This window comes from Carya illinoinensis, chromosome 2 (assembly GCF_018687715.1).
Source record: "Carya illinoinensis cultivar Pawnee chromosome 2, C.illinoinensisPawnee_v1, whole genome shotgun sequence".
NCBI classification, from domain to species: Eukaryota; Viridiplantae; Streptophyta; class Magnoliopsida; order Fagales; family Juglandaceae; genus Carya; species Carya illinoinensis.
In genome coordinates, this window is record NC_056753.1 from 6,955,476 (window position 1) to 6,968,012 (window position 12,537).

Consider the following 12,537-nt stretch of genomic DNA (forward strand, 5'->3'; position numbering starts at 1 on the left):
CTAGATCTGTCAATTTTTTACATGGTCCACAAATCACGGACGTAATAATAGGTTTAAGGTTGGGTATAATGTGTTCGGGTCAATTCAAGTTGACGCAAAGACCAAATTTAACATGATTAATAATTATGTAAACCTTGCACATTTTCATTAAAAAAAAAAAAAGTGGGCAAATATTGGTACCATACACAAAGTTTCCATTTTGACACAGTGGGCCCCACTATTTTTAAATGGAAGAGTATATAAGGCTTGCATATATTAAGGATATGTTTGGTTGTTGAAATCAATTCAATTCATCTCAAATCAATTATTGATGGATCGACCCACTAAGTTTTCAACTTTTCATAAAAAAATTAAATTCATTTTAACTTATTTCATACATTCAAATACATATTGTTAGGGAAAAATTTTCTCCTAGGAGTTCAGCCCAACCCAGATAGGGCTGTCATCTGATCCAAGGCCAGACTTAAGCCCATCCAACTCTGGGCTACATAACTATAGGTGCCCCCAGCTCAAGAGGACAGGGGTCAAGCCGACGGGCCGAGTGGGCCATGACCCAAAAGGACTCATCACCCCTATCGCTATGGAAGAAGCAGCACGCCACCTCGATGGGACAGCACGATCTGACCCCCTAGGCAAAGTCGAATTTATGGGGCTCTGGTAGAGGCCACTCGAGGAGGCAGGGTATGAAGCTACCTTGGAGATAAGCATAAGTATCCCCCTCGAGCATTATAGGAAAGTAAGCTGGACAATACTACCCATCTTCTAAGAGTTTGCCTCTAAACAAGATTGACTTAAATATCGAAAGCTTCATCCAGCAACCCACTAAGCTGCTGGAGTTGGGAGTGGTTTTGTGTGTGCAAGTACATGAAGACCCAAGCTCCCGAATAGTCTGGCCCAAAGGCGTACGAAACGCATCATTAACACATATATTAACATATTTATATTTAAACACATTTCAATGGGATATATAAAATATTATTATTCATAAATTAACTCTAATTATTTGAAATCTCCTTTAAATCCAAAAGCAGCCTAAAAATATACAAATAATTTCATATTTGGATAGTTATTGTCTATATATATAACACGATATAACGACGACATGTGGTATCATTGAGTTAGTAATTAACCACGTCAAGATAGAGACCTTGGTAGCTTAATTAGCTAGCTAGGTGTATATCCAGTACCATAATGTTCTGTTCGTTTAGTCCTATGCTGCCTGTGTTCACATGGTATTTGATATATTTGGCATAATTTCTGTCGACTGAGAAGCTTCTCCTGATGTTAACGAGCTTTGTCCTGAAGGAAATAAGCACGTAATTCGGACAAGCATTTAGCTAGCGTGCTCGCGAAACTTGAGGAAACTTCGCACAACAAGATCAGTTCGAGAACATCATTATATGTCTGTAACATTAATGTATGCTTGCTGGCTTAGCAAGCATTACCCCTTGGGCCTTATTTGCAACGCTTCTTATTTACGCACCAAATACATCTTCAAAATGATTAATTAAAAGAGAATAATATCCGTCCGTAGCCAAAGGACTTGTTCGGGCATAAAATGTATTTTAATTTACGTTAAATTAATTTTTGATGAGATTTCCTATTTTTATAACTTTTCATCAAAAATAAAAGAGTATTGTTATACAGTACCATATTATTATCTCCCTTTCATCTTACTAAATAAGATGTGATATATTTATTCATCACCATTAAATAATAAAGAAATATGTAATAAATGATCATTTAATAATGATAAATATGTCATATTTTACTTAGTGAAATAAAAATATAATAGTAGTGTAGTGTATAAAATTTTTAAAAAAAATATGTCTCAATCTACTTAATATATTCAAACTCATATCACAATATACTTCGTACATTCAAACATATCTTAATAAAATATATAAAATATTAATATTTATAAATCAACTCAAATAATCTGAAATTATTTCAATACTCAAATCCAATCAAAAGTCTGATCACTTTCAAAATGGTTCATTTATCTTATTATTCAAAATATATCATTAAAACTCATTTTTTCTATTTTACATGCTAATTTTTATAATAGATTATACATCAACTTATCTAATTTTTTTATATTATTTAAATTTTTTTTAATATATTTTATTCATTTTTAACATAACATTTTTTAATATTCTACCTTACATGAACCAAGCCTCTGTCCACACATAATCAGCAACCGATGCATGTAACTTTGTTTTTGGGACTGCGTGCGGTGCGAGCAAATGCTACGCACCTTTCCCAAACAATTATTTGGTGGCTGAATGTACGAAGAAAAAGAGGTTTTTAATACTGAGATATTTTATATAATTTTTCAAAGTTACCCAACAGTGTGATCTATAAAAGTTTGAGCAATCAACAAATTCTTACTTTTTCTTATTTTATTGGCATGTTCACCAACAATGGAGAGTCCTTGTTCTTGTCTTGGGTATTTGACTGGAAACACACCTAAAAAGTAAAAGATCAAAACTATTGGGAGATAGAAAATAATTAAAAATATTTTAGAGGTGTAAACAGTATTGTTCCACGTCTAGAAAATTACTGTAATAAAATATAAAATAAATATGAAAATATAAAATTTATTAGAAAGTAATTTTAACTAATTTTCTTTATATTATATAAAAAAAAATATTTTTTACAAGAGTTAACAGGAGTGCTCTAGATGAAACGCGTGCGGCGTGCAGTCAAAAGGCATAAAGTTGGACCGTCCCATGATCGCATCACTCATGGGAAACGCGTGGGCGGTGGAATTAAGAGCAGGAACGTGTAAGCCTTGCCCTGAACATGCCGTGTGGCGTGTGCCGCATGCACAAAACCTCATCCTTTCTCCTGGAAATTGAATATTTTTATAGCAAATCAATGCAAACCCATAATTTTAGTATATGTACAGATCATTTAATTATTTGTGCGGTTGTTCTAACCAGTCAGCATAGAAAGAATCTTTCCTTAGGCTTTTCTCACGAAAATAATAAATAACTACAGCGCAGTTGGGTGTACGGGTTTCCCCGTCTCTCCTACACTTTTCGAAACAGGGTGGGAATGGGCCCTACATCGGACATCTCCTACTGCCAGCATGGTCTCCCACTCACCAAATACGCTTTCAAGAATTGTCTTAATTAATCATTTTCCTCTCCCCAGCCAAACAGGTCTAGATTTAGGGTTGTTTGGATGTTAATTTTATCTCATCACAACATTTAAATCAATGTTTAAATATAATTTAAATATAAATATTTTTTTATTTTAAATTTTTAACTTTTTCATCGACTTATTATTAAATCATTACAAATTTCTCAAACTTTCAAATAAAACATAAAAAATAATTCAATTTTTTCAAATTTAAAAATAAAAATTATATTAAAATATTATTTTCTTCTAATAATATTTTAATTTTATAATATCTTTATTCAAATTTTTCTTTATTTTTTTTCAAAATTTCATAAAATATATCAACTCAAACAATTTTATTACTACTCACAGATTTTTTTATCTAAATTATGTGATACCTCGTTTTTACGTGTATTTTTATTAAATGGGTATTTTAATTTAGTTAAAATATTGGTTCTTTTATTTTAAATTTATCGATTTTTAATTGAATTTATTAGTTGTAAAATTTATTTTGAGGTACTTTCTTAATATTAATTATTGTTTTATGTTTAAATTGTTATTTAATTTAATTTAGTTTATTTTTGGAGTTATATTGTTGGAAATTATTTTCCCTTGTCTTTATTTTATGTATTTTGAAATTTGAGACAATGTTGAACTTGTAATATTTTTAATACGCTTATTTTTAAGCGAGCTTATATTTAAACAAAATCTGGTACTTAATCGACTAACTTTATTTATCCGCTACGTTATTTTTTTTATATATACATATTGCTTGTACACACACTTGGCACTAAGCAATTGGATGCGTGACCTGTATTATTATCATCCCGACGCCTTAATTTCAACGTGTTCGTATATGAGAGTTGGAGGCGTCACAGGTATTATCAGAATAATTTAATTCTGGGTAAAAACATATGTCTTGTAGGTGCAGTACTAGAAAATTTTAAAGTTGTGATTTAAAATTATTTTATTTGAAGTTTTCTATTTGAATTGTTTTATTTAATTTGACTCGATTTTTAATTGATTTGAAATTATTTCATTAAATTTGAACTTATTAGATATAGCTTGATTTTAATTTATTTGTTTGTTTTATTGTATACTATTTTATTTTATTGTTATTTAGTTTTATTTTTTATTATTTATTTTGTCCGAAATTTAAACAAATTATACCTTATTCTCCAAATAAGAAGGAAGCCATAAAATTGATATCTTTTATTAGAGTCTTTTCTTTTCTTTTTTTTTTCTTTTTCTTTTTTGAATTTTTAGGTGTTTCTAGAAATCTTAGAGGGTTTTTATATCATACGCATATTTGTATATTTGTGACGGAAATTCTATAGGATGTCAAAAAATGGTATGAATTAGATGAGTTTCTTATAATTACCAAGCATGTAAAAAATCCATGTATTGAGCACCAATAAACTTCTCATGAGATGAAATGAGATTTGAATTAAATAAAATATTATTAGCATATAATTTTTTAATATTATTTTTATTTTAAGATTTAAACAAGTTGAATTGTTTATTATATTTAGAAAATGCTAGTATGCCTCATGAGTTTGCTCCCTTATTTTGACCGTCCATGTATTTAATTTTTTTTTTTTACTTAATGGTTAATTAAAGGAAGTGGCTTTTGATGTATTGTTGTATTTTTTATTTTTTAAAAATATTTAGAGATGTTTAAAAAATATAGGAAAGACGAGAAAAAAAAATTAAATGTAGAATTTGTACTAGTGGACATGCACAACGGTCAAAGCTAGGCGGCACACCAGCACCACTCCTTATATTGAGTAATACTATATACCACATTCTCATTTTATTTTCATTCTATAAAATAAGATGTGACTCATTTATTACTACTAGATAATAAAAAAAATACAATAAATAATCATTCAATTGTGATAAATATACAACATCATACTTATTGAGATAAAAGTAAGATGGTAATATGATATATAAAATTTTTCAATATAATATTCTGGTTTATAAGTCAATATATAGATCATTTATGGTGAAAAACATATTTTAGGATTGTTTTATAAAAACCTTTAAAAAAATCATATAGGAGAAAACCATAAAAAAGAATATACCGGGAGTACTAAAATATGCACAAATAAATATATAGAGCATTTACTCCCTCTCATTATAAATTTGCAATTAGAGTTTTGATTGTTAAAGACGGAATGACTTTGAGCCGATGCACACCAAAGCAATTTAAAAGTACTTCCTTGGCATTCATTGACATGGTTTGGATCCCACGATCTAGTTTCATGAATAGATTTCTAAACAAGATTCTCATAGATTGTGCAAGCTGGTTATGTAATCAATCTTTGTCTTTGCAACATTTTAACAATCATATTTTAAATGGAGTGCCTACATGCATAATACTTTTAGAAAAGATATATTGTTTACCTTATATACATGTAAGAGTATAATCATGTTACTTACCTTACAGCGTTAATCTAATATTTTTTATATGAAATCGATTATGTGAAATAAAATGAGAAAGAAAATATGAGAGATGCTAATAGACTAGAGGTGCTCTGCGTGAGTGTGGGTAAGCAGAAACTACACTAGGACTTGAAGAGGAATGAGATGCATGTAAAGTGCATGGAACTGGATGTATATATAAGGAGCCAGTTTAAGAGTTTTAATGTGGGGATGATTTGTAGAATTGTAAAAGATTTCTATTGGAGCATAAATCCTAGTGGAAAATGGAGACGTGCATAGCTTAGAGTTCGAGAAGATAGTCGGTTAAGGAGTTTTTAGGTGAAGATAACTTAGAGAACTATATTCTTCTAGTGAGGGGGAAGCATAGCTTCGAGGGTGAGAGAGAGAGAATGGGGAGAAGTTTCTAGAGTGACAAAGAATGGGGAGAGGCTTCATGCCAGAGGAGAGTTTTGTTTTCTACGAATTTAAGAGGAGTGACAAATCAGATAAAATGACCTTGGCTAAATTATTGTGAGCTACTGTAGCTCATAGTCAAATTTATATACCAATGCTTAATCTAATGTGGGGGGTTTTAAGGGACATTAACTAAATTTGAGCTAAAGTTAGACTATGACTACAAAAATACTCATGCAATGAAAAACTCTATTGGCTACAACATCCCAAATAGGCACTATACTTGCAAGCATTTAAGTAGAGGAATGCTATAGAGCAGCCACTGTAGCAGTGCACACATTGCACACTCTACGTGGCTGCTTCTGTTTTTTTTTTTTTTTTAAATCACAACATGCATTTTGATTCAATCTAAAAGTCAATTTCATTCTTTTCATACTCCATTCGAATTCATCCCATGAAATACCCTCCTCCCTCGACAGCAACCAGCGTCAACTTTCTCTACCTAGTGCCTCATGGCAACCCTGTCTCCATGCTTCTTTCAATTTGCTTCATGCTTCTTTTAGTCCACATAAGAACTCCATCATCTGGGTTCTTTTGGTAAAAACCCCTTGAACTATGAGAAAATGGAGTGGGGTTTTAAAAGAGAAAAGACTGCAAAAGGTAAAAATTCATACCTACTAAAGTAGAGTAACTCAGTTAGTAAAGCAAAAGCATGGCTATTAGAATTCTTGCGGCACTCGAGAACAAGAAGTTCAAGGAGAGATGCTTTGTTCAAATTTTCAGCCAAGTAATTTCGACAGCTTCCATCAGCTCAAATGCATCTCAACATGAACAAAATAGCATTGCTCCTATCATGAGAATCTCCTCTTCCAATTCCTTGAGCCAGAAGGTTCATTCGCCCCAAAGAAACCACGTATCTAGCATTCTCTAAGTTTCTATCTTCATCAAAACCTGTAAGGAGTTAGTGTAAAAGGTAAATTGCTACCACTTGAAGACTGCACCATACTGTAAACAGGATTTGCATCTGATCTCCAAATTCTAATACTCGAAGGACTAGTGGCACCCTTCTTTTTTCTTTTTTTTTTTGACAAAACACGATTAATTGATACGCGGTTCCACCAAAATCTAAGATGTGGAACAAAACAAAAACTAGCTGCCATGGTTGATATTGCAGTAGAAGCCTACATTTCTAAGAACCTAGAATTTAAGGCTGCCGAATACTCTTAAGACTAAGATAACACTATTGAGTTGCAAAAAGTCACTGTCTTTAATTATCATTAACCAAGTCACAAGCGTCAAGCACAAACGATGAGCTTCGTAACACTTCCACCAAGTCCATCTTGGTTCACTTAAGAAAGTGAAGACTAATTAGCCCTGCAATCTCAAGAAACCAAATCTGATCTCTCCCTCCAAATATCTTCTTCAAATTATGATCTTCTTGTTCTCTAGGTCCTGAAGATGGTGCTCCTTAGTCTGGGCCCAAATCTGCTTGAGAGCTTGGGTGTGAGAAATCTCAGGGACTCTAACGAGGGCTTGCATCTACAAAGAGATAGGCTGCGGCTTCATAATGCCTTAGGGTGCATGCTTTTCTGGGGTTTCATTTGAAATGGTGGCAGAGGTCACCATGCGTGGGTGAGCTGAAACCTTGTGAGGATGAGCGAGGATGGGTATTTTCTTCCTTTTTGACCAAAACTTTAACCAGACTTGAGGTTGTGCTTGGCTGAGGTCAGTGGCTATGCTTGGCTTCGAGGGCTAAGGTTGAAGAAGATGAAGGGCTAAGATTTGGGAGGGCTTTGAGAACTATGAGGTTGGATGGAAATGACTGAGGGCTGAGAGACGTTGCCCAAGAAATCGGTTGTATTGGTGAACCTGGTCTACACGTCATGTGTGCAATGGTTGCTGCCAAATGATGGCAGCTCCCAAGTGTTTTTCTTTTGACTAATCCTCGGCATGTCTATTTCTTCCCGATCCAATTTGGTGGGTCTTAAAATTGACACATCAGAATCTACCAATCTTCAACTTAATATTTTATTTTCCAAAACATGCAATGAGTCTACGACCTCCACTAACGTGGTGCCTCATTTGGTTAGACAAATAAAATGAGAAATTTATGAATAATAGTATAATATTTTATGAATAGTAATGAATTAATTTAAGTTAAGATATTTTATAAAATTTTAGAAAATGATAGAAAACAAATTGATTGAAATTTATATTTTAATAATATTTTATTCAATTTTCAACTCTCACCTTATTTCATCTCAAATCAATATTTTTTACTGTCTAGATTGGTATGCACTTAAATACCACATTGTGCAGATAACTAGAGAGTGAGCTTTTTTGCTGAGTGCAAGGATGACTTGCATTTTGAGCACATTTGCAAGAGCGGTGCTCATTGTTACTGCTAGTAGCTTTTTGAATATTTTTTTTATATTTTTTAATATATTTAAATTTTAAAATATTTTTTTAATCATTAAGTAAAAAATAAAAATAAAAAAATTTAACTACTGTTTACATTAGGGCCAAAGTAGCTTTTTTCCATTTGCAATTACTTTTTGCCTTTTCAAGTTTCCAAATTCCCGAATGATGAGGAGCATTTATCGATGACAACCGAGACGGGTTATTCGTATTTGTTTGGATTTAGAGTGTATTTTATTTTATTATTATAATTTTTTTAAATATTTATTTAAAATATAATAAATAATTTAATTTTTTTAAATTTTAATTCAATTTTTTTAAAATTTTAAAATAATAATAATATTAAAAAATAATATTTTAAAAATAGTTTATTTAAATTTTATTTAAAACTATCTCATCTCACTATCCAAACGAATCCTAAATAATTAAGAACTTTAGAGTTTTGAGTAAGAGAGAAATAGACATCCCCTATCATTCATTTTATGTCTATTCTTTTCTAATTTGAGGCCTTTAAATTCAAATAAGAATTTAAAAATATATTTTTCAATACTTACGAGCTTTGCATCGCCCATGATGCTGCTCCAATATTTATTAGGAACAAGTTCTTGGAGTCTAGTTGTGTTTCTCATGTAAAGAGTTTAAGGTTTGGTCTATCATATATGTGAGTTATATATATACATACACACATATATATTACACACACACACACACATATATATATATATATATGTAGAAAAAAAAAAAAAAACTTATTTGAAAGCCATTTAGAAATTTGAAGATGATAACTAAAATTGATACAGTTTATCTAGATATAGAGATATATTTGAAAAGAGAAGTGTTAGAATATTATTTTATTATTATTTATAAACTATCTCATTATTATTTATATATTTTTCATCTTATTACATTTCTTCTACGTAACCAAACAAGGCTTTACAAATATATCTTACAAGAGTAAAATTTATAAATTGGTGTATGGGGTAGGTTACAATAATAATGACTTGCAATAATAATCACAAAAGCTGTACTGTGGTAATGGTTGATGATGTTGATGGTATGATGTTATGAAGATAGTGATGTGACGATGATGGTAAAAAAATTAGCGGCTGTAATGGTAATGGTGGTAGCGATGATGATCATGATGTTGCGACCTCAAAGACCATGGTATCAAAAATCAACATAGAGCGGAGATAGTGTAAATGGTGATGATGGTATTGATAGAAATCTGGAAAGTAATAATGATGGCAAGAAAATTATAATATTAAGAATCTTTAAAACAAGTTCAATTCGGTTTTAATTTTAAGTAAATACATTAAAAATATTAAGAATAATGTTAGATATAATTATGAATTATATAAATGTCGTATATTATTTTTGAAAAATATGAGAGTTTATTATTAAAAATTTAATTTTTTTTATTCTAAATTATATATATATATATTTTTTTTTTAAAGGAGCATGTAGCGTTTGTGTATTTTATATATGATTGTAAATATTATGTCTCAAATAATAAAAACTGTCACATAAAATGAGAGAATCAGCATCGCTTTATTGGTTAAAACTTCAGTAAAATTCATGTTCAAATTGAAATTTGAATTGAAAATTTAAATTGAGAAAAAAATTCAATATGACAACTTTATATTATTTATCATCGTTTATATATATATATATATATCTATGTTCTAATACGAGGCAAAATTAGAGAAACTTGGTACTTTTAAATTTTTTGTCATCGCTCAATAAATAGAGAAATATTGGTCTTCTGCCAAATTCACTAAAAACACTGATATTTATTTATATATAAGTTGCAGTGTTTAAGTAATTACAAAAATGTAAAAAGGTTCTTTTTATCTGTTTATAAAAAATAGTAATGTTACTTACAATTATAAAATATGTAAATATTATTGTATAGTCATTTTAAAAAAGAATAAAATTTATTATTAAAAAATTAATTTTTTTAATATGAGTGTCATATTTTTTTTTTTTAAAATGATGGTACAGCCCTACTGTGACGCCCCCAAATTCCGTTTGGGATCGGACGGACATTTGAAGCGTCGAGACATGCAACACAAGGTTACCTGCCCCCGTTCATGACATATAAGATGCAATATTCCTAACATGCATCTAACAATATGCAATATTCGCAGCGGATAATTTTTTTCTTTAGCAATACTATGCACCAAACTGAAAATATCTCAATACTTAAAGCATACTTCATACATAAAGATCCATTGAATAACTAAGATCACAGCATTATTCCAAAATAGTTATGATCCAAAAGTACTGGAGATGCAACTCCATCGTACAAGTAGTAATTTAACTACTATATTAACATTAACGACGCACCGTCGTTCAGTCGACTGTGTCTAGTTGATCAGCTCCTGATTCTCCTTTAGGTCCTGTAACAAGATCTACCAATCGGGGGGAATGGTAGTTGGGACTACCAAAGTGAGATTTGATTACAAATCTCAGTAAGTTAACAAAAAACTTCCACACAAGCTAATGATGCATGGATGACAGTAAAAGCATAAATGCATAATCAAATTTATAAGTAATTAAAGCATAACTTGGAGTACAACATAGCATAATTCACATAACTTAAATTGAAACATGAACTGAACTTGACTTGACATGAACTTGATCTGAAACTTGACTTAGCATGAACTTGCTTTGAAACTTGAATTAACATGAAAAATACATACTCCACAGTTGTTGTGGCCCCATGTATTCTACACATCACAATGCAGTTAAATACATACTCCACAGTTGTTGTGGCCCCATGTATTCTACATAAACTTGACTTAACATAAAAAATACATACTCCACAGTTGTTGTGGCCCCATGTATTTTACACATCACAATGCAGTTAAATACATACTCCACAGTTGTTGTGGCCCCATGTATTCTACACAAACTTGACTTAACATGAAAAATACATACTCCACAGTTGTTGTGGCCCCATGTATTTTACGTGTAAATACATACTCCACAGTTGTTGTGGCCCCATGTATTTTACACAAACTTGACTTGAACATAACTTGAAATACATGACCAACTTGAGATAGAAACATTTCGTAACATGACATAACATATAACAGACAACATATTTAACATGACATACGTGTAATGTATAATAATACATGACAGAATATATTATGTAACAGATAAAAATTGATGACAGAATAAATTCTGTATAATAGACAATTACGTGATAACTTGGCATGGCATGACATATATGATAACATACATACATACACTGTAGTTCTTTTACTTAGCACACATACACAGTAGACTGCTAGTAAGTTAAAAGCTAACTTACCTCGATCTTCGCGTTTCTTATAAAACTTCAAGTACGATCACGAGGAACTGTAATTAGTGATTCTAAAAATTAGAACTAAATCACTAATAATTTGAAATATGGAAAATACTAACTTAAAGAGTAAAAGTTTCAGTTTACTCTCTACATGTAGGAAAATGACCGTTTTACCCATAACTTAAGGATTTTGCATACTAACTCCAAAAGTTTTCAAAATTTACATTCCTCATGTAAATTTTGTCCTAAACTTAAATATCAACTCAGAAAAATTTAAAACAAAACACAACTATGAAGAACACACTATGGCCGAAACATCCATAGGCCATTTCCCTTGATTTTTGTTGCAATTCCTTCCAATTTCAAAACTCATGCTTAAACCAAAATTTTGCAACAAATATCTTCCAATCCTAAGTTCAAAACCATACTTAAAACATCCATTTAGAAAAAGCTAATAATTAACACCAAACTTTTTTGTAAAAAGATCCAAGCACTTGAATCACAAGTTTTGACCTTAAATCAAAACATCTCCAAGAGTTTCAAAAATCAAATCTTACTTCTAACATATTCATAATATCATCCTAACATCAACCATGCTTTAAATCATCAAACCAAAGTCACCAAAATCACAAAATAACATTTGGAGTTTTTGGTTTTACACTTAGTCCAAAAACAGAAACTTTTTTCTCAACTAGTTTTGATAAATCTCTTCATCTATGACTTATAAATATATGATCTTCAAACCAAACCATCACATGGTTTAAAAAGATGTCCTAAAACATATATAAGCTTCTAATTCAAGATCACATGGTTAGAAATTAACCAAAACATAAATTTAG